At 41.4% G+C, this 24,030-nt stretch overlaps 1 long non-coding RNA gene across 2 annotated transcripts in view; it reads right to left on the reverse strand.

The window, feature by feature from the left end:
- Positions 1 to 528: 528 nt before the first annotated feature.
- Positions 529 to 24,030, reverse strand: part of LOC103471236 (uncharacterized) — a 55,798-nt gene continuing 32,296 nt past the window's right edge. Inside the window, exons 2-4 of one of the 2 annotated variants that reach the window (XR_014089239.1) lie at positions 5,387 to 5,519; positions 4,399 to 4,454; positions 529 to 4,136 (exon numbers count right to left, since the gene is read on the reverse strand). This is a non-coding gene — a long non-coding RNA (uncharacterized LOC103471236). The remainder of the gene's footprint in view (positions 4,137 to 4,398; positions 4,455 to 5,386; positions 5,520 to 24,030) is intronic. The other variant, XR_534610.2, reaches the window with a different exon arrangement.

Genomic DNA, 24,030 nt, shown 5'->3' on the forward strand with positions numbered 1-24,030 from the left:
TGTTCGTTATTTACATGAATGCATTTCACCACTGTGTTAATTAACAAAAAGCAGCACTCCCTGAGTGAGCGCAGGTCTGGGTTGCACTTTTCATTCACGCGATTCGAGGAGGCTGTCAGAAGTAGTTGCAACAACAACATGCTGCTCATCAGTGTGTCTGAATGCATCTCAAATCTCTCTCACCCCAAAGCTGCAAAACGATGTTTTGAAATTTCGCATTGCAAAAGTGCATGCACGCATGCAGTGACGTAAGCAAGCAGGTGACTTTTCAGTTTGAGCAAAGGCAGCAGATGGCAGAAAAACGCCTCCCGCCAGTGACCTGCTTTTGTGGATTTACAAAAGTAGATATGTGCTTGACAAATTGTTGCACCCATTATTGGATTCGTTTTAATCTATGTATGAATCAACCGGGTTTGAAATAGTAAAATCCACAATTCCTCGTAAAGGTGTTCATCCTCTGTGAGTGTTTTCACATTTGTTTCAGTACAACAGACTTCAGTGCATTTCACTGGTATTTTATGTGTCAGAACTACACAAAGTAATGCATAATTGTGAAGTGTGGGAGGGGGCGGGGAAATTGAAATGAATAAAAATTTTGACACTACCATGTCAAAATTTATGTATGGTGACAGCAACTACTTCTAACATAAACACACTTTGACTTCGGTGGCTGTGTGTTGAAGGTTTCTTAACAGAGGATGAAAATCCTCCCTAGTCCCAAGTCTTTTGCAACCTTTTAAGGTTTTCCTCCAGGACTGTTCTGTATTTAGCTCCAGCCATCAAGTCTAAACAGATTCTTCCAACACCTGCTTTTGGGAGGTGTTGAAGAAAACCCTCCTAAAAACATGATGCTGCCAACACCACCTAAACTCTATCTACACCTTAGTTCTAAGCATAACCCATCATCCTAAACATTACTTCTTCTTACGGTGCACCAGGTCCTCAGGATGTATTTTCATTTTTAGGAAAATTGTCCTTACAATGTATCAAATACAAGGCCACACACACATGCATACATATATAGATACGTCCTCTGGCATCTCTAATGACAGAAGTCTAACTCAGGGACTGACGGCAAATGGGTCTTCCTATTATTTATTTTGACAATGGCATTCTGCTTATACTCTCCTTGACCCTTCTTTTCACCCGAGCTCCGCATCTCTGCAGCTCCTCTAAAGTAACCATAGGCCTCATCTTACCACATCTCCACTCAGGCTTACTCGATTGACTAACTGGGCTACCTCCTCCACTGGAATATAGGGCCTGAATCCAAATGCACTTCAAACATGTTCGATTCTTATTAGAGAACAATTTCCTTCATCTCAGCTCTAGTGCACCACTTTGTGTTGATCTAGCACAGAAACTCCTCCTAAAACACATTGCTGTTGTGGTTTTATCATGACAAAACGTGAATAAAGTCACAAGGTAATAATAGGTTTGTAAAGCTTTGTATCTGGACGACCTCTTCATCTGTGCAGCATCTTGTAGACTCACACATGACCAAACAGGCTCCCATGAGGTCAGTGTTTGTTTTCCCCCTTTCGTCCCGCTTTTCATCCCTCGGTTATGATCCAGGGTGACAGGGCAGAGCCGGGGTGGATAGGCTAAGCAAGCATGAAGTGTAAGGGCAGCGATAGTGGCCTGGGCAGCGTGGACGAGAGATCTGAGCCTGTTGGTGACAGCACAGCGGCCTCACAGCAGCTCGCGTAGCCACTCCTCGGGGGAATAATTCAATCATAAGACAAGCGTGATTAAGGTAGAGAGAGAGAAAGAGACTTGGGGGATAAGCTGTGAGTTAAAGGCAAAGGATAAGAAAGAGGATAGAGGCATGAGGAAAAGAATCAGATTACCATGCTCCTAAAGGGAAGCCGGGGATGACACTCATCCAACCTGATTTAAGCGACAGAAGCGTAAGGAATGAAGTCCTCGGCCTGTCTGTCCCCTGACCCTGCCGGGGAGGCATGGGATGGTGAGAGGGGAATAGAGGAATCGCTCATGCTTGGAGTGAGATTGTGCCTAATCGTCCAGAGATCCAGACTGAGTAACTGTGACTTCGCAGGGTGAGGGGTGGGCACAATCTGAAAGGCTAAAAAAATAAAATAAAATAAAATCCTAATCAGGTTTTTTTTTTTTTGTCTTTTTATGCAAACAGGCAAGCCCCGGTCAGTTGCTCGGGCCGCTAGGAGCTCTCTGCGATGAAATGTGACACAAGTCATTTTACTTCAGCTCCGCTCCATTCGTGCACATTTGCAGGATGAGCGTTGTGCACTCTCCATCTACCGTCTGTGTGAATGAAACACATTTGTGGAACTGGTTGTCTGCTTTGATGCTTTTAAGTTTACCTATCTGAATTGCTTTTTCCCCCCTCTTCATCCACATTTCCACTTACTCTGTGCATCTAGGCTGTCAATTTTCGCCCCTCTCTAACATTAGGGTGGTGAAACGCTGTGCGACTTCTGAGAAAAACAGTTTTATCCCTACAGTAAGAGCATTGTGATTATAGTTGAAGGGCTCAGATATTTTTCCCTTTTAATGTGTGTGCCTGACTGGGGTTTTGGGGCTTTTTTCGCTGAATTTCTGCCGGCGTTCATGCCCGTTTGTGTTCGTTTCCGCACGCTTGTCTCGGAGTATCGATTTAGCAGACATTAAATGAAAAGACTGAAAGCTGAGGCCAAAAGAGAGAGATGTGAAGAGTGATGGATGCCAATAAAAAATATAAAAAAAGCTCTAGGCATGTAGAAAACGTTAGCTTTTTCTGCAAGCAAAATAGAGATAATGGATTTACATATTTTGCTAAGGACACAGACACTGATGAAAAACATGATCTGGTCAAACCCACAGATTAGAAGGCATTGGTACTTGACTAGAAAATCCCCAGGAAAGCAACAGTGACTCACAAACTGGACAAAAACACACAGCAACCCCCTGCTACCATCAGCAGCATAACACACACACATGCACACAATAAATGTGCTCTTACAAATCAATTTTGCTCTAGTATACAGACACAACCGAACTGGAGGAAGTGGCTCGGAAATATCAAAACAACCTTGGGGAGCTTGAGCTCGCTGTGAGCTCTGTGTGCCTCCACTATGTGGGTTCTTTATATCTCTCCCATTCAATCAATCCGCTCCCTGCTCTTTCATCCATTAATATGGCCTCCCTCCTCACGTAATATTCAAACCATTGTACTCCTTGTCCTATTCGCCAGGTATCGTGAAGCACAGGAGGCGGACGAGAACATACGAGCACGACTGTGCGCGGCTCTCGGGCACGGCAGCGGAAATGTCACATTAGTGAAGTCTGTCTACTGGAGAACGGTGAATTAACAGCAAACTGTCTCTTTATCCCCGGTCCATATTTCACATATTCTGCACACACAAGGAGGACCAGACGCATATATAAACACATAAACATGAAAGTATCAAAGCCCTAAAACAACATATTTGGCACATTGGGTTATAATTCGGATAGTTTCAGAACAGCTGTGTTAAAAATGAATGAATGTTTATGAAACAAAGGTTGCAAAAGGCCGATGACATTGTGTCAGACACACTTAAAATTGCTTCTCACAGTCAAGAACATAGCAATCTCACAGTAGCAGTAATTCAGAATATCATAATAAGGATTTAATCATAAAAAAACATATAGGAAAGCCAGTGACAATGAAGACACAGTCCTAAGGACACACTGATGTGATGACCTCCGAGATGAGCTGCCAACGTTCACAAGCACGCTTTGGCCACTCTTGCTTCCTTTTTCGCTTCATGTGCACACATAATATGTTTGGAGATAGAGCGCTCTGCAATGGTAAATGGAGCCAGGTGGTGCAATAAGGTAAAAATATCCAGTTCTGGTTATTTATTATTTTTTTGGTTGGATGTGTTACATCTCAAGATTTAGTGGTGCTTTAAGGAAGAGGGATGACAAAACTGTACTTCTTTTATACGAGTGACCTGGTGCAACTAAAACACGTCAGTACCTGGGTGTGCTGTGGTGGTGCAGGGGTTGGGCACAACCCACGTGTGGAGGCCTTGGTCCTCAACGCGGCTTTTGCAGGTTCGATTCCCGACCTTGGCGACCTTTGCTGCATGTCTTCCCCCGTTCCTGTCAAATTGACTGTCAAATAAAGGCAACTAGACCCAAAAAAAAACAAAAAAACAAAAAAAAACATGTTGTTACCAAACACTATGAATCAACTTAGTCTTTATGCTCATTGTTTCTCTGACATCACATTTAATTTGTAACACAAAGGGCTCTAATAACCTGCTCAGATTTCAATGAAAAAAGTTGCTCTTCTAAACAAATATTACTTTTAGATATCAGTTCACTCTTTCACTTTTTGTGCTTTTATCTATTATCGTTTCTTTTGTAGAGAGAAACAATTTGGGACATCACCTTTGAATGTCCTCTCTGTGGAAAGTCAGTCTTAATAAAGTAAATCTATCCAGGTTCTGTGTGTTCACATAAAAACAGAGACACATGTGTCAGTTGTTTCAGCTTATGTACACACACACACACACACACACACTGCTCTCACGGGAGGTCAAGAGCACCATCTGTGCATGTTCAATTGTTAATTAGATTCACAGTTCCTGAATAATAAATTGGTGTGACCAAAATAGACTGAAGGTGTGGAATACCTGAGGTTAGAAAATGGAAAGAAAGGGGGGCAACATTTTGAACAAATTCCAGATACCTTGGAACTTCAACATGTTTCTATATCTTGTTTCCTGCACAACCTTCATGATTCAAACCCAAACGGTGTCATTGGGTCAAATAGTTATGAAGAAATGTTTTGAATAGTTTCTTCCTTCAACCTTTGTGGCTAAAGGTTTTAGATTTTTATATTTACATGGATTGTGATTCTAAATCAAGTGATATTCATTCCAAAAATAAATTGTACAACCATCTCAGCATAAATGACATTGATTGTCCCCAACTGCTTTCTTGCAAACAGACCTCAAGTCACTATGAATGTCTTTAATGGTAAAATATGTTGCTTCAGATGATTAAAAACTGTCGTGAAAGACCATTGAAGGGGAAGTATGGAGAGCGTACAGAAGACAAATTAAAAAAACAGGACTCCCCTATTTATAAAGTATTGTATCAATGCTTAGGCAGACGCATAATAAGCCTTTCGCAATACTTTGTTTCTGCCTGCGTTTTAAGAGCATACAAAGAAATGTTGCTTAGGATGTATAATGCTGTGGTATGACTTTTATAAAAGTTTAGGTAACTTAACCTCCAGCCAAACCAGACTGCCATAAGTATTTTTGGCAGGTCATAAAGTTTTGTGACATGCAGCACACAGTTCAGAGATGCCGTACGTATAAGCTACTACTACATGCAGACGCACTGTCTGCACCGATGAAGACACACTCACCTCGCCATGTCAAATTCCTGAAGTGGCTCCAACAGCAATGCAGCTCGACCAACTTTTAGGATCTTAGGATCACTCAGATTTTGTACGGAATACCAAACTTTCACACACATATCGTCACAGGATTACCAAGTGTCTGGGGAAAACATGAGAAGAGTTACATGTAACAATTAGAACTACAGTGAAAACGACATTTTTGTCAATGAATGCAAACGACACCTTAGGCTAAATGTGTCACACAGAAACAAAATAGTTAAAGGTTTGTACAACTGGATTTATTTATTTATGTTGGTCACCAACCAGACAGAAGAACAAAGAGAGTCAGAAACACCAATTTTTTTCTTTATTAACATGAAAAAAAATCACTATATTTCGGACAAACATGTTAGATAAGGTATAATTATTGCTTCTTTACACTATGTAATTCTGACACATTTCTAATTATACCAATTCCTTTTCTAAATTTGATCGATTCTTCTTTCTGGCAGATCATGACCTGTGACTAATAACACAATAATAGCTTCCTTTTGGTGTCATGGATGAGTCAGACGACCATCAAACTCATAGTGTGTCAGGGCAAAAGTTATGTAAAGATTGGATTGTTCCAAAAACCATGTCGATTTGTGCTGAAAACACACATATTGCGGCAAGCGCCTCTGAAAAGAGAAGCTTTGTAACGCCGATGCATCTTCTCGCTGTCAACACCGAAGCGCTCATAAAGCACAAGGCCTCATTTTAAGTCAAACAGGAAATAACCCGCACAATCCTGGGAACAAACAGGGGGGGACAGCGGCGCGGTTTGATTGGGCCGCGAACAGTTGCTGTCGTTACAAAGCACCACTGTAAGCTCCATCGATTATCAAAGGCCTCCGAGCTCAGACGGGGAGTCTACTGATCTTTCCCGAGCTCAGACATGAAAAGCTGCCAGTGACAGCTCATAGCCGGGGCTAGATCACACTGTGCCGAGGAGGGGTGTGTGTGGAAGGGGGCTCTGCTGTGTCTGAGTTTTAAACACCTGCTCCACGGGCCAAGCTTGTGTTTTCTTGTTTTCTTCCTCTTAACGCCGCTCCCTGTCAGGTGCGACAAGGATGTGCTTTCATGTGAACTGAGGCCCCACCAATAGCATCGCGGGGCAAGAGACACTTGGTAAAACAATGCCAGACAAGTTTTTTTATTATGGCTACGCCTCATTACTTTTTAACCAGCGTAATCGTACGTGCTGCTTCTCATGAATTATTCACAGGTGAGCTCTCGTCACAACGTGACAGGGGGAGATGGAAAGCGCCCAGAATGAAAAAATAACGCAAGCACAAAAATAGGAAAAAACAGATGTCAAAAATGAGATGCAGGGATACATCATGTCTTTTTCCCCTTCACTCACTTATAAAGACTTTCAGGCACAGGTCAGCGTTTACGTACCTGGGTTTGAAACTGTTGAAGAAGACGCAGATACAAGTGGAAGTTAGATTAAATTTAAGTAAATAAGTTTTATGAGCTGCTTTTTCGTCATGTGTCTTTTGAAAGCTGTGTGTTATTAAAGGCCGAAAACTACAAATCCAAATAGTTAAAACGGCCAAATCTCAGCGATGCTCCAGCCTGTATAGTAGAGGCTTATGAGTTACAACAAATTTATGCATTTACAGCAGAAGTCACTTGAAATGATACAAGAATGCATTCAGGCCAGGACTGCTGAGACCTTGAAATGTGGGTCAGAATGAACAATGCTTTTGGGAGTTATTACAACTTCCTGTTCAGCAGCAAATGGTGTACAGGGACAGTATTTTGGCAGATTTACATGTTCTTAGGCAGGAAGCCTTATTGCATTAGTGAAACATAAAAAGCCAATGACCTGAAAAAGTGAAAGTTTACCCTGTAAGCTTCTATTACATTAAAATTACACATTTCAATGCACACTACTTGGACTTTTGCCACCTTTATAAGTCAAGATTTTAAAGTTTACAAGAGCTATACTTGACCTCAGTCCAGCTAAATAAGATTTCTTTAGAGTTGTAAACGTTACATGAACTTGTAAAAAAAGACAACTTGTAATTTTTTTAAAATATCTTCTTCAGGGTGTCCTGTGGTGGCGCAGGGGTTAAGCCCAACTCCTGGAGGGTTGCTTTAGTCCTTGACGTGGCTGTAGCAGGTTCGATTCCCGGCCTCGTGACCTTTGCCGCACGTCTTCCTCCTTCTCTCATTACCAACTTTCCTGTCAATTAACTTTCAAATAAAGGCCACTAGAGTCAATAAAACCTTTAAAGAATATATCTCCATCAGGAAATGTGTTGCCATTTTCTGTCTGTGTTCAGGTTTTAATGTAAAGAAAAACTAAAAGCTTTTGTTCAAAATAAGGTGGATACATTTCCTTATGTGTGTGAGGGTGGAAAAAAGCATATAGTTTCTAAATTAATAATATTAACTTAAATATTTCAAATTGCTTAGTATTAAAACTTAGGACTTCAATGGCAAACTTACTTTTTAGTTAAAAAAAATCATCTTCCAAGTTTGATTGTTCTGTTACCATAGCTGCAGTCTGATGCAATCTTTGTGATTGAGTAAAGTTTGTTTCACAAATACATTTTAGCCAATAATAGCTGATTATGACCACTTGTTTTTAAGCTCTATCAATGAAGCTTGGCCACCTCTCCCATATTCGACCAAATCGAATATTTGAGTGGAAGGGATGATTTTGACAGAAAGAGAGGCCCCATTCAACCTAGGTTTTTAATAAGCGACACAGAGACTATTTGTTTTGTTTAATCTCCTCTCTACAGTGGCGGGTCCACTCTGCGGCGCTCGCTGAGATCTCCCTGACTGGGGGCAGAGGAGGCATTTGATATGTCAGTCTGAGGAAAAACGTGCCAAAATCCAAAGAAACTTTTCAGATCTCTAGGCTGCCAGGAAAACTATTGATGAAGGTTATTATAAAACTGGTTTTTTACTCACAGTAAATCTGCAAGTTGCCTAAACGATAAGCAAAATCTTGTTGTTCCCTGTTTTTTAGCAGCTGTGTGGATCAACTTCTGCTGACTGTGTGAGTCTTCTGAGAAGCTCCTGGTGCCAAAGAAACCCGAGGTTCACAGCTTTACAAAACATCCACGATCAATTAGACACCAATTAAGCAACGTGCTAATGAACTGCATGATGACTTAACAGCCATATTTCCTCTGTGAGCTTCCTCAGCACTTGTCTCCCTCACAGATAAAGATGGCTGGCAGACTTACAAATAATCTCATTTCACTCCACGCCTCTTACTCTTAATCTTTCACCCCACATCTAAGAGGTAAGGCAGCGTTTGGTTCGAGGAAGAAAGTAGAGGATGAAGGCTTGGAAATCCTAAAAAAAACTGAGATGCTTTTAGTTTCAAAACCAAACAGTCAACACAAAGGAGCACAAGGAGTTTTTCTCCATTTTAATTTTTAGCAATCGTGTAAACTGGTATTACTATTGCCAATAAGCATAAAATGTTTTACACAAAATTATCAATTAAAAATATTTTTGCCACATTAAAAAATAACGTTTAGTACTTTTTTGTTTGAAAGATGTCACAGCAGACACATATCTCATCTCATGTATTCTTTCAAAGTCTTAATCTCTCTTAAATGGTTTTGTACTTCGTCACAATTCAACCTCATATATGATTCAAATTTTCCCATCGATGCTGACCGTCTTTACTGTAAAGCATCCCCACAGCATGACGCTGCCAACACGAAGTTTCACTGGATGGTGTGTTCACTGCGCAGTGTTAGTTTTCTACCACACACAGCATTTTGGTTGTAGGGTCACATGGTTGATTTTGGATTCATACGTCTCCCACATGGCATGTCCCTAAACTAGTAACTGAATCAGGCGCTAGAGGTCAGTGAGTCGATATTTAGGAATAAAACTTTAGATCATGTTTGTCGTTTACTCAGCGTTGTCATCAATGTGACTCTTCTCCTTCTTTGGAGCCTTCAGGGATCCAGAAACCTTCCATCTTTGGCTCCAAGACGAACACGTAGCGAGTTGTTTTTCCCTCATCAGATCAGTCTGCTGAAGAGACAACAATCGAAGCCACCAGAATGCGTTACGTCACAAAATGAAGCGGCCATTACCATGGCAACCTCTTTGATTCGTTTCATTATCTGCTTTTATTTGCTTTTTTATTTTTATCCAATATTTCTCACCGTGGCTCCTGAAACCAGTGCTTGCCCTGGGTTGCATAACCTGCTTTACATTACTGTACCTGGTGACCACACATGCCAAATCAGCACATAGGTTTCCGTCTCTATATGCGACAAAGATTAAAGATGTTTTTTTTGTTGTGTTCTTTTGTTGTTTTTTTTTCCCAGAGCCTGACCCATCTTGTTCCCATGCTCCACTCCTCCACCGTCTGAGTCAACCGCCTGCTTCTTCAGCCTTTCATCCAGAGCGCCGAGTGAATCACTGCGGTTGTATCGCTGCGTTTCTTGCCAAACTTTGTTTAAGAAGTTTAAAATGCTAATGCCACAAAGAGAGGAAAAAGAAAGGAGCTCAGATGGAGATGACCCACTTAGCGCAATTATCGCTAACAAAGAGACGGGAGAGTTGCGAGCTGGGGAAAACACACAGGCCTAAATGCGTTAAATTAATCCAGATAATTCAATATTCGATGATGAAACGCCACAATCAAGCCCCCTCTGGCTGTGGTGTTTGACTAATAGTGTGCCGGGCTGTTTTATGCAAATAATTTTCCATAATCTTCCTCTTGTTCTCCATGTCGGGAGGTGTGGCTGTGGTCACTGTGGCTGAGCTCGTCTGTGGCGAGCGCCACATGAGCACACGAGCAATTGAATGCACACACATGGATAAACACACCACTGTATATATTGTCACGTTTGGACATTTTCAGAGCCTCATGTGAGATTCATACAATGCGCTCAACCATGGCTTAGCCTCAGGGGCGAGGATGTAAGCGCACTGTCTGAGGTTTAGTAACAAGATCATTAAAATAATCAAATTATGATAAGAGAGAGTCAGTCGTGCTGAAAGTACTTGTTTTGAGCCCATCATTGGTGCATGTGCGGAGCGACAACCGAGGAGAGGGCATCATCAGCATTAGCTGACAGCATGGGAAAGGGCCTGCGGTGTATCTGAGCAATAATAACATTACCAGCGCCGTCTCACAAAAAGCATTCAGGGAATAAACAGAAAGTTTTGTCTGTGAGTTGAATGTTTTTGTAATTTTTATGCCCAGTAGCAAAACAATCCACGAGGATCAGGACCGTCTTGACGGAGAAGTCCGAACGTCTCACCGCCAGTCACCAAGATTCTCGTATGTTTCCAATGAAAAACAGCATCGCCTCTAGTTTGCTGAAAGAGTCCTCCTACCGCATTGCTTTGCAATAAGTAGGCAGACCATACAAACTGCACCAGAGCAACAATAAGAAGCCAGTGGTTTAAAATATCTGAGCATTTGAAGTGAACCACCAAATCAAATCAAACCAGAAATCAAATCTAATTTGGAAATAGTCTATTTTCTTGTTATTTTGTCTCAGTATGAATTCAGCTGTTCTGTGAAAGCCTTAAATAAACAGTCGTGGAGCTGAATACAGGGATGTACTGGGGTAAAACCTGTTGAGGTTGGAAAAGATCTGCAACCGAGATGGAGGTTCAACTTCCAACAGGGCGACACTAAATATGAAATCCAACTTAAAATCTCTTCACAGCCAGATGCAGCTCCAGCTGTTGGGCAAAGAATAACTGGACTTGAGTCTCTTTCAGATCTGGTGCAGATCTGGCATCTGGAGAAGTCAAAGGCTGGTTTCTGTAACTGCAGCAAAAGAGACTCTATATACACCCTACTTTCCAGATTACCTGTAAATGTATCGTGTTCCTTCCGAATTGAAAACTATGCACCGTTTAGTGTTAATCCATTATGCAAAAATACAAAATATGCATTAAAGTTTGTGGTTGTAACCTGAAAAAAATGTTCAGGGGATGTGAATACTTTTGAAAGGCACTGCATCTCTGAAGCGACATCCGTCTCCTGAACAAACATTTGTTTAATGAGAAAACTATTATTCCACCTTTAATTACAAATGCGTCTTCTCTTTCTGCTTGCAAGCATCCCCTCCGAGACGCCGTCTTATTACAACTGCAGTTTAATCTAAAAGGGAATTAAAGCAGCGGTAATTTGTTTATAGATGAGTCTAATTTTCTTACTGTATTAAAAAAAAACATTCCTTTGTCTCCTCGGGAACTTTGAAAGTAGGATAGTGTTTCTCCTTTGCAACTCATAACCCCCAAGCAACAGAACTATTCATTTAAACCAATAATCTCCAAGTCATTACCACTTATCAAAAGGACTCCAAATTAATTATATTAACTAAAAGAGTTTTCATTTGATCTTTAAATGCCTTCACTTCATCAGTTCTGAGAACTCAGCAAAATCGATTCCAGCCGATTTCTTCCTGTTTTACAAAACAAGCATTTCATTTTCTCCCGTCCTTTTACTTTGTCTCTCTCTCTCTCTTTTTTATATACTTTAATTGGATTATGATCAATGCAAGCTTTAGTGCTATGGAAAACTTAACCGCAGCTTATATCTACCATGACATAGTTTGTGCGTCGCAAGATTAGAAAATGCCACATCTTCATTCGTCAATTATCACACTGTCCATCCCCAACAATGTTAGAACAAAACGCTGCTAATCGCTGCTGACGGAAGCACGCCGCTGTTCTACAAAGATAATGAGTCTGCCGGAGCCGAGAGTGGAAACAAACAGCTGAGGAGAGCTTAGCCGGGATGGAGGGTGCGGGGGGAGAGGAGAGGAGAGGGAACTTGACAGATCAACAAAACACAGATCGTACAAGTGCAACTTCAGACTGACAACTCGTGTGGTGAAAACTGTGAGACTAAAGAAGAAAGGACAGGGGCAGCTCAGGAAATGAAAGGGGAGATATGTAAAAGGGTGTGAGAGAAGTGGGTAGGCCGTCACATTGTTTCAGGTTCGAGGGCTGACCTAAATGGAGCTGTGAGACGGAGCAGGAAGAGACGGAGTCAGAAACATCCCCGAGACACATGTCAACCACCGCGGGACGCAAGGTGTGAAAGAGAAGCGGAGCGAAGGAGGGCGAGAAAGGGGGGGGAAAACTGAGTGAAGATGAGACGCCAAGGATGAAGACGAACTCGCCGCACTTTGACAGGAAAGAGAAGACGGCCAAGAGATCTTCCTTGCAGTTGTGAAACTTCTGAGGCTGAAAAGTTTACATTTTTACACCTTGAAAAATGCATTAATTAGGACTGCTGCTAAGAGATGCTAAACATCTTGGGTCACTGCGTTATTTATGTCATCACGTCTAGATGCAGCACTCGTTTATTTAGTAGCTATGATTTACATGCCTTTTGCTCATTCATAGCTTCTGTAAAACACACCAAGTTGTTGTTTTACAGCTATTGAGAAACGTTTCAGTTGCGCCACCAGCCAATAACAATTTTCAAGATCAAGAACAGCTTTATTGTCATTGTAGCACAATTATTTCTGTGACAGCCCCGAGCTGTACGAGAATAAGGCAAGAAAAGAAATTAAAGGACTAACACATCCACGTAACTATAGCAATGAAGCAATATAAAAACAATAACAAGATATGTAAGCTGAGCAATTCTTTGTCTCTGATACCAATTTGAGTCATTAGACCTCCAAAGTTGATGGTTCCACAAATAAAATATATTTCCTCCTAATCAGACATTTTAGGATTGTGATTGTATTCCTTGGCTCAATCAGCAATGACATTTATGGCATTAGAGTAGAGAATGTTTTGTCCCAACAGCACGTCCATCTAAACCTGATAAAACTAGATGGTACTTTCTAAGTTTGTTCCAGATTTGTAAACCAACAGGAGTTTCTCTTGCGCCGATATTAAAAGTTTAATGACAAATGTTGACCTAAGGTAATGAGTAGTTTCTCTAGACAAACTGAAGAGTTTTTCAGGATTGTAAGTTTGCTCTAATTCCTGTTCTGGGTTGAGTTAAGTATATAAACTAGATGCTCCTGTTCTGGGTTGCTAGATAAGTATAAGTACTCTATAATTTATAAGCTACAAGGAGTTTCTCTGGATAAACTAATAGGAGCCATACACCTTGTGGCAAGCCTTTCCAAAAGTACTGAGGCTGTTATAGCACTGAAGTGTCACATTAAACCCATATATGGATTGTATATCACTCTAGTTCATGTGCGAGAAGGCAGACAAGCGAGTTGTCTTTATGTGACCCAACACAAACAGCTACAGTCTTCAATAAACTCACTTCACGCAGAGCGGGTAAGCTGACGTGCATTTCTAAAATTAGCATTCTGATTATCTGCTTTGAGGTGACTTGTTGATAGTTAGCATCATTCTGTATTTTTGTTCTGTTCCACAGGTTGTCATGTGTAAACAAAAAAGAAAAAAAGTCCCATGACAGGCAGGCAGTGAGCCGTAGTAGCCAAAATAGCTTCTCTCTTCCTGTGAACGTCGCAGTAAAGGGTGAATTGTTGAGACTCTGAACAAAAAATAATCATGTACAAAGCCCGTACAGCAAACATGTGAGTTCCTGCTGGGGGACATGTATGCAGAAGTTAAGTTTTAGTTAAGTTTTATCATAGATTCCACTGCCAATCAACAAAGGCCTGGGATCAGGACATCCCTGATTAAAACACAAACAAAATATTAAAGTCGATGGGGAAAAATAAAAATGGCAGGAAACGAAGTATCAACAGTAACATCAAATATTGCAGATGCAATATTTGATTTCTACCACTAGCATGATTTAGATGTAGAAACATTATTTGAAAACAGCATTTAAGTGATGAGTAGGCCAAAGTGCTGCTCAGACGCAGTCAGCATGGTGTGGATTACCATTTGTGACCGCATTTGGAGGTGAAGATGGCGCTTTAAGCTTGAAAGCCTGCATCCAAGTTTGGGAGTTTTATTTGGACGAAAAACAGAAAGCAATTATGGAGTTGTTGCTTGGCTGAGGTACCAGACAATGCTAATAAAAACTGCTTGTTTGGTTTGGCTGACAACTCTATTATAAATCAGCCCCACCATTTTTAAATCGTTTGACAGCTTTTTTGTTACGCAATAATAAAAAAAAAGTAAGTGACAGACTCTACAGCTGCTGGCTAACAGGAAGCAGCTAATCATCACATCAGCTTCAGAGCCTCATGCCGATGCTCAATTAAAGAGCTATTTCTGTGTTTCGATGAGCATGGATTGGACCTACGCCTCTACAGTTCAAAAATTAAAACACTTATACAGTTTTCACACCTGATAGCCAGTGGACTCTGTTCGATTGGGGACCAAAATTGCAAAATTTGATACATTTTCAGCTGGTACGTTTCACGTTCACACTAATGTGTCAAACAAACCAAATTTGTTCCCCTCATCACCTGTGGTGGCGCTGCTCCAAGAACTACTGAAGGAAACGACACAAAAATATCTGAAGAAGACAAGAGCGCAACTCCCGAAATGAAGACAAAAATGGATTGGCTCCACATTCTAGCTGTTGTAGGATTTTTTTTTCTCATCACTGGTAAGAAACCAGGAGCCATTTCTCTCATATAGTACTCACCCTGTGCTTCCTGCTTTTGGAGCAGTGTCTGGTACACTTGGCAGCATTCACATGTCCATTCGAACAGTGCCAGAGTTCACTTCGAAGGAGGTCAGATCCTGGTTTTTAGGGTTGACTTGACTTAGATTTTTTGGTCAGCATCAGAGTTTGATTGAGCATTCACTCCTTCCCAAATGAACCAGACTTTTTAGGCAAACGAACTAGAGTTCAGTTAAAGTGGACTAAACAGGACTGGTGTGAATGCACCCATAAACTGCTCAAACCTGAACTGAATGTCTGTTCTATGTAAAGATTTTTTTTTCTTTTTATCATGCAGTTGATGGTTCATGAAACACTAATTCTCAAAATGAGGGCATTATAACCATCTCAGAAATGCACTACCTTAAAAAAGTACATATGGACCAGTCAAAGTTGGACTCAGTGGTTCTCCTTCAATAACATACAGATGGTGATAAAAAAAAAGTTTACTGCAGTTGTGAAAACTAAAAAAAAAAAGAGATTCTAAGTGTTACCTAAAATACTGCTAAAATCTTTTCCTTTAATCTTTTTGTATCGCCCATTTATCTATTCTCAAGGCTTATCGCTCATTGTCTACATGAGCCACACAAAGTCACTGTAAAGAGTCTGTAAAATGTATCTATACTTCACACACTTTGGACCTGGAATGTCACAGAGATGCATAACACACACACACACACACAAACGCGCACTAACAAACACAGAAAATCAAACACAGGTGCTGCTGGGTGGACCGTGGGGAAGAGGTGAGCGTGCTCTCGCTCCAATGGGTGGAAAACCGGATCTTCTTACCTCAGCAGATTCAGATGGAGCAGCTCAGCAGAGAGACATCTGTGTGTTTGAGAAGGAGAGCGGCTGAGGAGGAAGCGAGAAACACGCAGACTAACATGGAGACAATGAACAGGTGTCTCCTTTTAACTCAATCAATCCAATCCAGCCAAATGAGCTAATCCACCTCTATGACATAATCTGCGTGAAACCCTCGAACCTTGCCCTGTACCCCCGTCAGGTCAGCCACCTGCCCTCCTTCCCCCCCATCTATGGTCAAATGGATTTGCACAGTGCTGCACAATTGAATTGACTCCCAGAAGAACCGAGAGAGACATCTCACCAGCCACCGCTGCGTGTGTGTACGACCACCCACCATCGTCATTAGCATCTGAGAGGCAGAGTGCACCGTTTGTGTGGATTACCAGCGCCACGCATGCTATTATAATAACAGTTAGGATAGCTGTGCTTTGTTGAAAGGATAATCAGCCAGGTATTATGTGCTGTGATAATAGCAGCCTGCGAAAACTGGTGATGCGCTCGCCGCTAACATGAGCGCAGAACCGTCCCGGTTATTACGAGTAGGGTTCACGCTGCAACCTGCGCATCAGCAGAGATCTGATTACAATAACAACAGTGTATTTTGCAATGATGATTATTAGGGCCATTGCAGAAATGAAAGGGGTGTTCTTTAAAGGGATGAGTTTACCTTAGTGAGTTTCACCGCTTTGCATGCGTGTGTGTGTGTGTGTGCGCGTGTGTGTGTGTGTGTCTGAACGTTGGCGAATGGAAGAAAAGTTATTTTCCCCGAGTGCAAATCGTGTGAAAACGATATGATCTGCTGCATTTCGCACAGTCTCTTCCCAAATAGCGCATGTCCTTCTGGTGAGTTATTCAGTTACGGGAAGTGGCAAGTCGATTATCTCACATTTGCAAATTGCACATATCTCCCTTTCTGCACGACACACCTGCACCTGTGAGCCATGTAACTAATGTTAGCAGCTGTCATTAGGAGACACTTTGCACTAATTATCTCATCACTGTCAGTCTCATTGGGTTTGAAAGCAAAAGCATGAAATACATATTCATTTCAACTTTTTATCGGCCCTACTCTGTCAAACAGAAGCAGGCATCCTTAATAACGGCAAAAGAAACATGACAATAAACAAAAGTGGTTAGAAGGCAAAATCTAGAGACTTGCGCTTTCAATTAAATCTGCTGAAACATGAGGTCTGCTCTGCTCCATCATTTCCCCATCTCATTTAAAGAGGGCAGCATTTTTTTTTTTTGTTGCCTTATATCCCCCCGATGCTGTGGGCATGTACACATCATTAAGATGTCCGGGCCCCTCACCAACACCTCCCCTCAGCCCCGCCTTCGCCGCCCTCCCACCCAGCTCCCCGGAGATGATTGGGAGTTGAAAATGAAAAGTCAAGAGCCATAAATCAATAACCCCCACAGAATACACCTCACTATCCCTTCCTTCACTCCTTCCTGTGTTTTACATGGACAAGCAGGGCCTTTGATTGTTCAGCCTGAGCGAAAGAGACACGGACATGCAGAAAGACGGAGGAAGGGGAACATGGGAGACAGATCGAGAAATGCAATCGACTGAGTAATCCGGGATTTCCACCGTGTGACTTCAGCAGCCTCTGTCATCCATCAGGCTCACATCTGTGTCGCAAACATTCCTGGGCATGACTGTGTGTGTGTGTGTGTTGCAATACTACATGACTCAGATGCAGCTGGTCTGCTCTGGGTTGTTCAACTGGACGTGCAAGGATGGCCAACTAGTGGGGGAAATAAAATAGAAAATAAGATCTGTATCTTATTTCCTATTGTTGGACGATAAGAATGCACAGATGCAGAGAAATTATGACGACACACAGTGTCTAACAGCGGTTTTCATACCCCACGTTTTCACATTTTGTCATATAACCACAAACCGATGTCTCAAAGGGATTTTATGTGATAGCACAGTCATGAGGTGGAAGAATGGGTTAAAATTAAAATGTGTAGCACAGTTATTTTTTGTCATACACCAGCTACAAAGTTTAATTTTGATGAGCTTTTTGATGAATTAGAAATGAAGAAACATTGAGTTTTTAAGATGCTCTTAAAAAAATTTAACAAGACTACAAAAATAATCTATTCTCCTAATCTTAAGAGTCTAAAACACATTAATTACACGTATTTATCGTTATATTGATGCCATTTGTGTTGCCACTGTTGGCTTGGATTTGTAGAAATGCCTTTGTGGTAAACTGATAGTTGGGGTCATGAGTGTCCTTTATCATGGGGGTCAGAAGTGGAAAAGGTTGGGGAACCATGACCCTAAAACACTGCAAACACAGCACCTTCTTCTACATAGCATGACTTTTGGAAAACTTTTTACGGCTTTTTTTCCATCAATGTTTTGTCATTCTATCAGAAAACCCAGAATTGTGGCTTGTACAGTAAATAGTTGTCATGTCAAAATAGAGCAGGCCTCCAAGCTGCTTCTCTGATTAACGCTCTCCTTGCCAGGTAGTTTAATGAAAATCACGTTTTGGAAGGTTTGCATTTTTGCCGCTCTTTGACTGAATGGAGCTTCATGAGATGTGAACATTTTTGTAGTGTGAAAAAAAAAAATCCTAGTAAAATACCTTGAAGTTTGTTGTTGTACCATGACAACATCTGCAAAGAGATGAATGAATGACGCATCACGTCTGATGAAACGTTTCCAAAAACAGAAGTTTGTTTTTTTCCCCTTCTCTCATTAGGCACAACACAATATATTAAATTATGGAAAATCAACATAGATTCAGGATTGGGATCCAGCATGATCCAGATGTCTGACGGGCCGGCACAGCAGCTGATAGCGAAAGAGAAGACGAAAAGAAGAATAGAGAGAATGGAAAGAGGGATAGAAGTAGGGAGGGTATGTCTCCCTCCTCCCTGGCCTGTCAGTCAGTCACAGAGGGGGAGAACGACAGGCCACAATGGGGCCCTTCAACGCCTGGCTGAAAGTTGTAATTTAGCATGAAGAGCCATCGAGGGGCGAGCCTAAATATAGCTGCACATATACATTGTCTCTTGTAGAGAGAATAGCAATTAACAGCCAATTAAATGAATGACTGGGGTCAGCAGCAGCAGCAAACTAATAGAGGGTGTGTTGCTGCTCTGCTGGATAATCTGGAGAGACAAAGGAAGAGGTTTGGGGAGCAGGCAGGGGCACTTTTCTTCACTTCTCTTTTCAGCAAGGCAGCATAACAGGGTTTGAAGTGTTCTGATCGAGTGTCACCTGCACCTCACAAACACCGCGTGTCTGCGTAAAGCACACAGACGATTATTAACAATGCCGTGCATGTGTTCAAACATTCAGGAATACCTGCTCTCCTCGCAGCATGGTGGAGGGGGTGGGGGGGGCTCTGCTAGCTGGAGACGCTCGGCGCGCCATTTTTGCAACACTCTCATTACATCATGTCACTGGATGCGTTCGCGTTCAACAGTTACCACTGTCCGGCAATGATTGGCCTGCGGATGACAGCTTTACTAAGTCACCGCGGTAACCCAAGCATAACAGAAGAACAAGTCCCCCCTCTAATTGCCTCGCGTTTGAAAAAGCAACTCCTCGTTTCAAAAAAAAAAAAAACAAGGCGAGTCATTAATGCCGTTCTGGCTGCTTTCCCCCTCCGCCGCCCCGCTCCCAGCTCCCCCTCTGCTGCAGCTGATAACACCTTGTTCAGAGCCAGTGATCAAGGCAGAATCATCTCCTTCTCACCCCCATCTTTTCTACAACTCCACCTGCGTAATTGCCGCACCTAACCTTTTCAGCGCTGCCTCCGCTGGGAGTCAGCCAGCCAGCCCAATTGTGCTGCTGGTATTAATAGAATCTCATTTCATGCCTCCATCGGATAAAACAAAGGTTGGGTTTCACCAAGCAAGTTTGATCTTATTAGTGCGACTGTAGAGAAGGTAACAGTGAAGTGCGAAATTCAGACAGGGGCGTGTTTGCATGCGTACGAGCCAGCAGGGCCAGATCACAGGCGGCGAAGTGTATAATCACAACAACAACCCATCAGATGTACTTGAGATTAAATTACAAAATACATAAAGGTCTTTGCCCTTTACGATCACACAGCTTTCATCTGAAATCTATATAGAGAGGTCTTTCTGCACCATTAAGGTGAATTTCATGTACAAGACAAAACCATGCTTTCAATTTGAAATGAACAAAATCAAACGAAAATTTAAGTGGAGTGCTTTTTAATTTTACATCAACGTAGTGATATATTACACCACATATTACTAACGTCCCACTCACCAGTTTGTTTCAGGATGCTGCAGCCCATTTTCATCCCTTCTTGAAATTATTTGTCTTACAAAAATTCTGTACTTTGTGGTGTTTATGCAGACTCGGTATGCTGCTCCATCAAGCTCTTAACATCCTTAAGAAAGTTACTATTATTTTCTGACATTTCTTTCTCAAGAAGTGCGCAGTGAAGAAATAGATCACACGATTAAATACAAAACAGTGTTGATTATGATTTTATTTATTAAAAGGACAAAAAAGCCTTCTGAACCGACGTGGTACCGCAGCGTACTAATTCCAATAAGTGGCTGTTGGCCAATAAAAGCTGTCAAGTGTTTCTGATAGGTGCCAATTAATCTTTTACATCATTGTTGAGACATTTACTCTGCTTTGCTTTACAGAATTGTTTAAAGTGTTTTGAAATGTATTTGTTTCCTTTTGATTGTGCTTTGAATTATTGTCGTTCTGCATAACCAAAGGCCTTGGACTTGAAGTCACAAAGGAATAGCCGGACACAGAGTTCATTGTTACATCAATTATGGCAAATCATCCTGGTTACGAAGGAGGAAAGCAGGCCCATACCATCACACTACCAGAACCATATCACCATGATGTCCTTTTCTGAAATGCTGTCTTAGTTTTATGCTAAAAGTCAATGAAAGCACAACAAGTTACACTTTCACCTCATCAGCATACAATTTTTTTTTTTTTTTCCAAAAATCAAGATGTTTTATGGCAAAAGTGAAACGGGCCTTTCTGATCTGTTTGGTCACCAGTGCTTTTTCACTCAGGACTGCTAATTTCACTCCAGTCTCTTTCATTTTTGTTGAATCGTATAAATAAAATAAAATAAATAACCCTTATTGAGGCAAGTGAGGCTTGCTGTCCTTTAGATGTCACTCAGACGTTTGTGCATGTGTTTCTCCATTTGTGGATAATGACTCTGCCTGCGGTTTTCTGGAGGTCGGAAGCTTTAGAAACGGCTCTGCAGGCTTTTCCAGACTCATAGATGTCAATGACTTTGTTTCTCGTCTGTTTTGAGGTGTCCTTAGATCAGGGAATGGTGAGTTTCTTTTTGTGATCTTCGTGCTCAGATTCTATTTAAGGTATTTCTACATTCTAAAGGTCTGGCAATATAAAAAGAGGTGCAATTAAGCTGCATATTCACATGGAGTCAGGTAGGTCTAGACAGCTTTTGTCCTCACTAATCTGCTTTCTTTATTCACTCACATTTTATCTTTATCTGATATTAATATGTATTTGTAGATCTTAAAATTTAGGTGTGACAAAAAATCTAGAAGAAGTAATCTATAAGTAGTCAGTAGTTTGTTTTTTTTTCAGAGTGGTATATTTGACAAACACCCAGTCTTCATTAAAGACACACGTTGCTCTTTCTAACGGCTTGATAAAGTCCTAGGCTAAATCTTGCATGTTTACTCTCTGTTGTGATAGGTTTCTTTGATAATTTGGCTTATGAAATATTTTTGATGCAGTTCCAGTTAATTGTGTGGAAAAATCTCACAGAAAAAAACTTGTTTTCCTTACTCAAAAAACTTTTAGCTTTGAACCTCGTGAAAATTAACAACCAGCAATTTAGCTGTGATAGCAGCTCTTCTGGGACGCCGTGGATATTTGAGCTGTAAGATCTGGCCAAGGTGTTTACAGTATTGCCAACTTATCTCTGCAAGTTTCCAGAAACCTTGAAAACAACTTTCTTTTCAAAGATAAAGGCAACTAGCTTGTGCCTAAACATAGACGTGAGAGAATCTGTTTTAGCTCCGTTTTAGTTCAATTTCTTTCTCTACTGCAGCACTACAGGGAACATTTTCTTTGCATATCCGATTGTAAAAATAAAATTGTGTTTTTATGCGAATATTGAGTAAATCAACCATGTCCTTCAACCCCCGCAGAAGGGAAATACTATGATTTTAATGAGTAGTTTTACCTCAGTCTTGGAAATTCATGAAGGTTCTTAAAAGAATTGATCGAATGCCAATTACCTGACACATTATTGCAGTAGGATAACGCAATATTGTTGACATTCTCAATCCTTAATAACAATCTTGGTATTATCTTCATTTTTTTTTATTAATAACTTCACAGTGGACTCTGTGGCATAAGACTGAAATCCCTTTACAACTTGATACAGACCAGGTAGTTTATACATTAACCTTTACACATAGAGTTATATATGTTTTATATTGATAATAGATGTACAGCAAAAACTATGCAATTTCTTAAAGTGGCAAAGAATTTATTCTTCTACAGATCAAACCTGATGCTTTGATTTTATACGACCAAAGCTCTTTCTGAAACGCAACTTTGTCTTTTGTGGCCATTTCCTTTAAAGGAAGCATCCAGATAAACAAAATTACTTTTCAGTTTTGGTTTTGGTATGTCGAAGTATGGAGAAACAGTTCTGCACTCGTGTTGTCGCTGCTGCGTACGGAGGAGCTGGTGTGCAGAGGCGGGCGGATTAATCGTCAGCCCCCTTCAGATTTAGAGACACTTCTATGTAGATCCTATCTTTGTCATGTTTTCATATGGTCCAATTTGGTCTGTTGCCCTTTCTGGTTTTGTTATCAATCCTGGCTTACCTGCATTGTTAAAAATTAATCCATACAGGTATTTTATTGCACATGAACCCACACTGAGCTCCCTGACCTTTCTTTGCTGCGGTTAAATGAAACTCATTAGCAGCTAAATACCCTGTGACGCATTCGCCGGTCTAGCAAATTCCTCAGCCTTTTGTCACTGGAGCCTCTCTGTGTTGCCCACCTTTAATTAAGGCCCATGGCTGCACTGATTGTCCAGTTTATGAACGTGCCAAAAATATCCAATTCTGTCTCGAATAATTTATGATTCCCCCCGCACCTCCCTAAAGATCATGACATTAAATATTGGTTTGAAAGGCAATTATTTTTGCCAAAAGGAATTTTTTTTAGGCAAAAAATGTTTAGTTGTGAGATTGTTTGTGTATGGTAAACAAAAGTATCAGCCGTATCGGTAGAAACAAGCAGCACAGAACAGAATGCCATTTGACAGCTCTCGAGAGTTGAATACAATTATACTTAAACGCCCTATATTCAACGTGGAGGCATTTTAATAGTGCTGTGCTGCCATTTAGGAATCAGCGCAGGCCTCGCCACACACATCGATGTGAGCTACTGAGATGTATCTTGGGAAATCTCTTTAATGAACAAACACTTTAAAGAGGGAGTCAGAACAGGATTTCTGCTTAGCAGTCACAAAGATGCAAAGGAATGCACGAACAAGTCGGCATATTTTAAAATGTTAGCTTTTTATCATCAGTATCCCTTTGTTTTTGTTTTTTTTGTTTTCTGCCTCGTCTTTCTGTCCTCTGTGCTTTGTATCCTTTAGCTGTGCAACCAAAGCTGTGGCAGACACTTTGCAGCCTGTTTCTCCAACCTTAATAATGCATAGATGCTGTGGGTTGATGTGGGAAAAGGCATCTTTGTTCAGGGAATCCCTAGTGTGACACAAATTGATGGAGATCTATGAGAATCCGGCTTGTTATGAGCGAGCCGGCGACGTTTATGAGGTGGGGTGTGGGTGGCGGTGGGGACGGCAGACAGAAAACAGAAGGGGAGGGAGGGGCGCAGCAGGTCGCCGAAGACCAGCCACCAACTCTCATTTAGGAAACGATCAAGAATGACAAAGGTTTGCTTTCATCCAGGGCTGGGGGGGGAAAGGGACAGAGCAGGAATCATTATACAACATTTACAAACACACACACTCACACATCTCATCGAGTCTGCTACCCTCAGCTCAAATCTCCGTAAATGGAAAAAGTCTGACCAGAAAAAGCGTTTATGTGCAATATTTGCAATGAGGAGGTGTGTGGGTGGGCGGGCTGCTGTCTTAATTAGGAATTAATGAGGGGGACAGGGTGAGCGAGGAAGAGCTGGGGAGGAGGAGGAGGAGGAGGTGAGCGAGACGGAGAAGAGGGATTACCTTGCAGCAATATGATGAGTA

Source organism: Poecilia reticulata, chromosome 10, assembly GCF_904066995.2.
Source record: "Poecilia reticulata chromosome 10, P_reticulata-male-v2, whole genome shotgun sequence".
Lineage (NCBI taxonomy): Eukaryota > Metazoa > Chordata > Actinopteri > Cyprinodontiformes > Poeciliidae > Poecilia > Poecilia reticulata.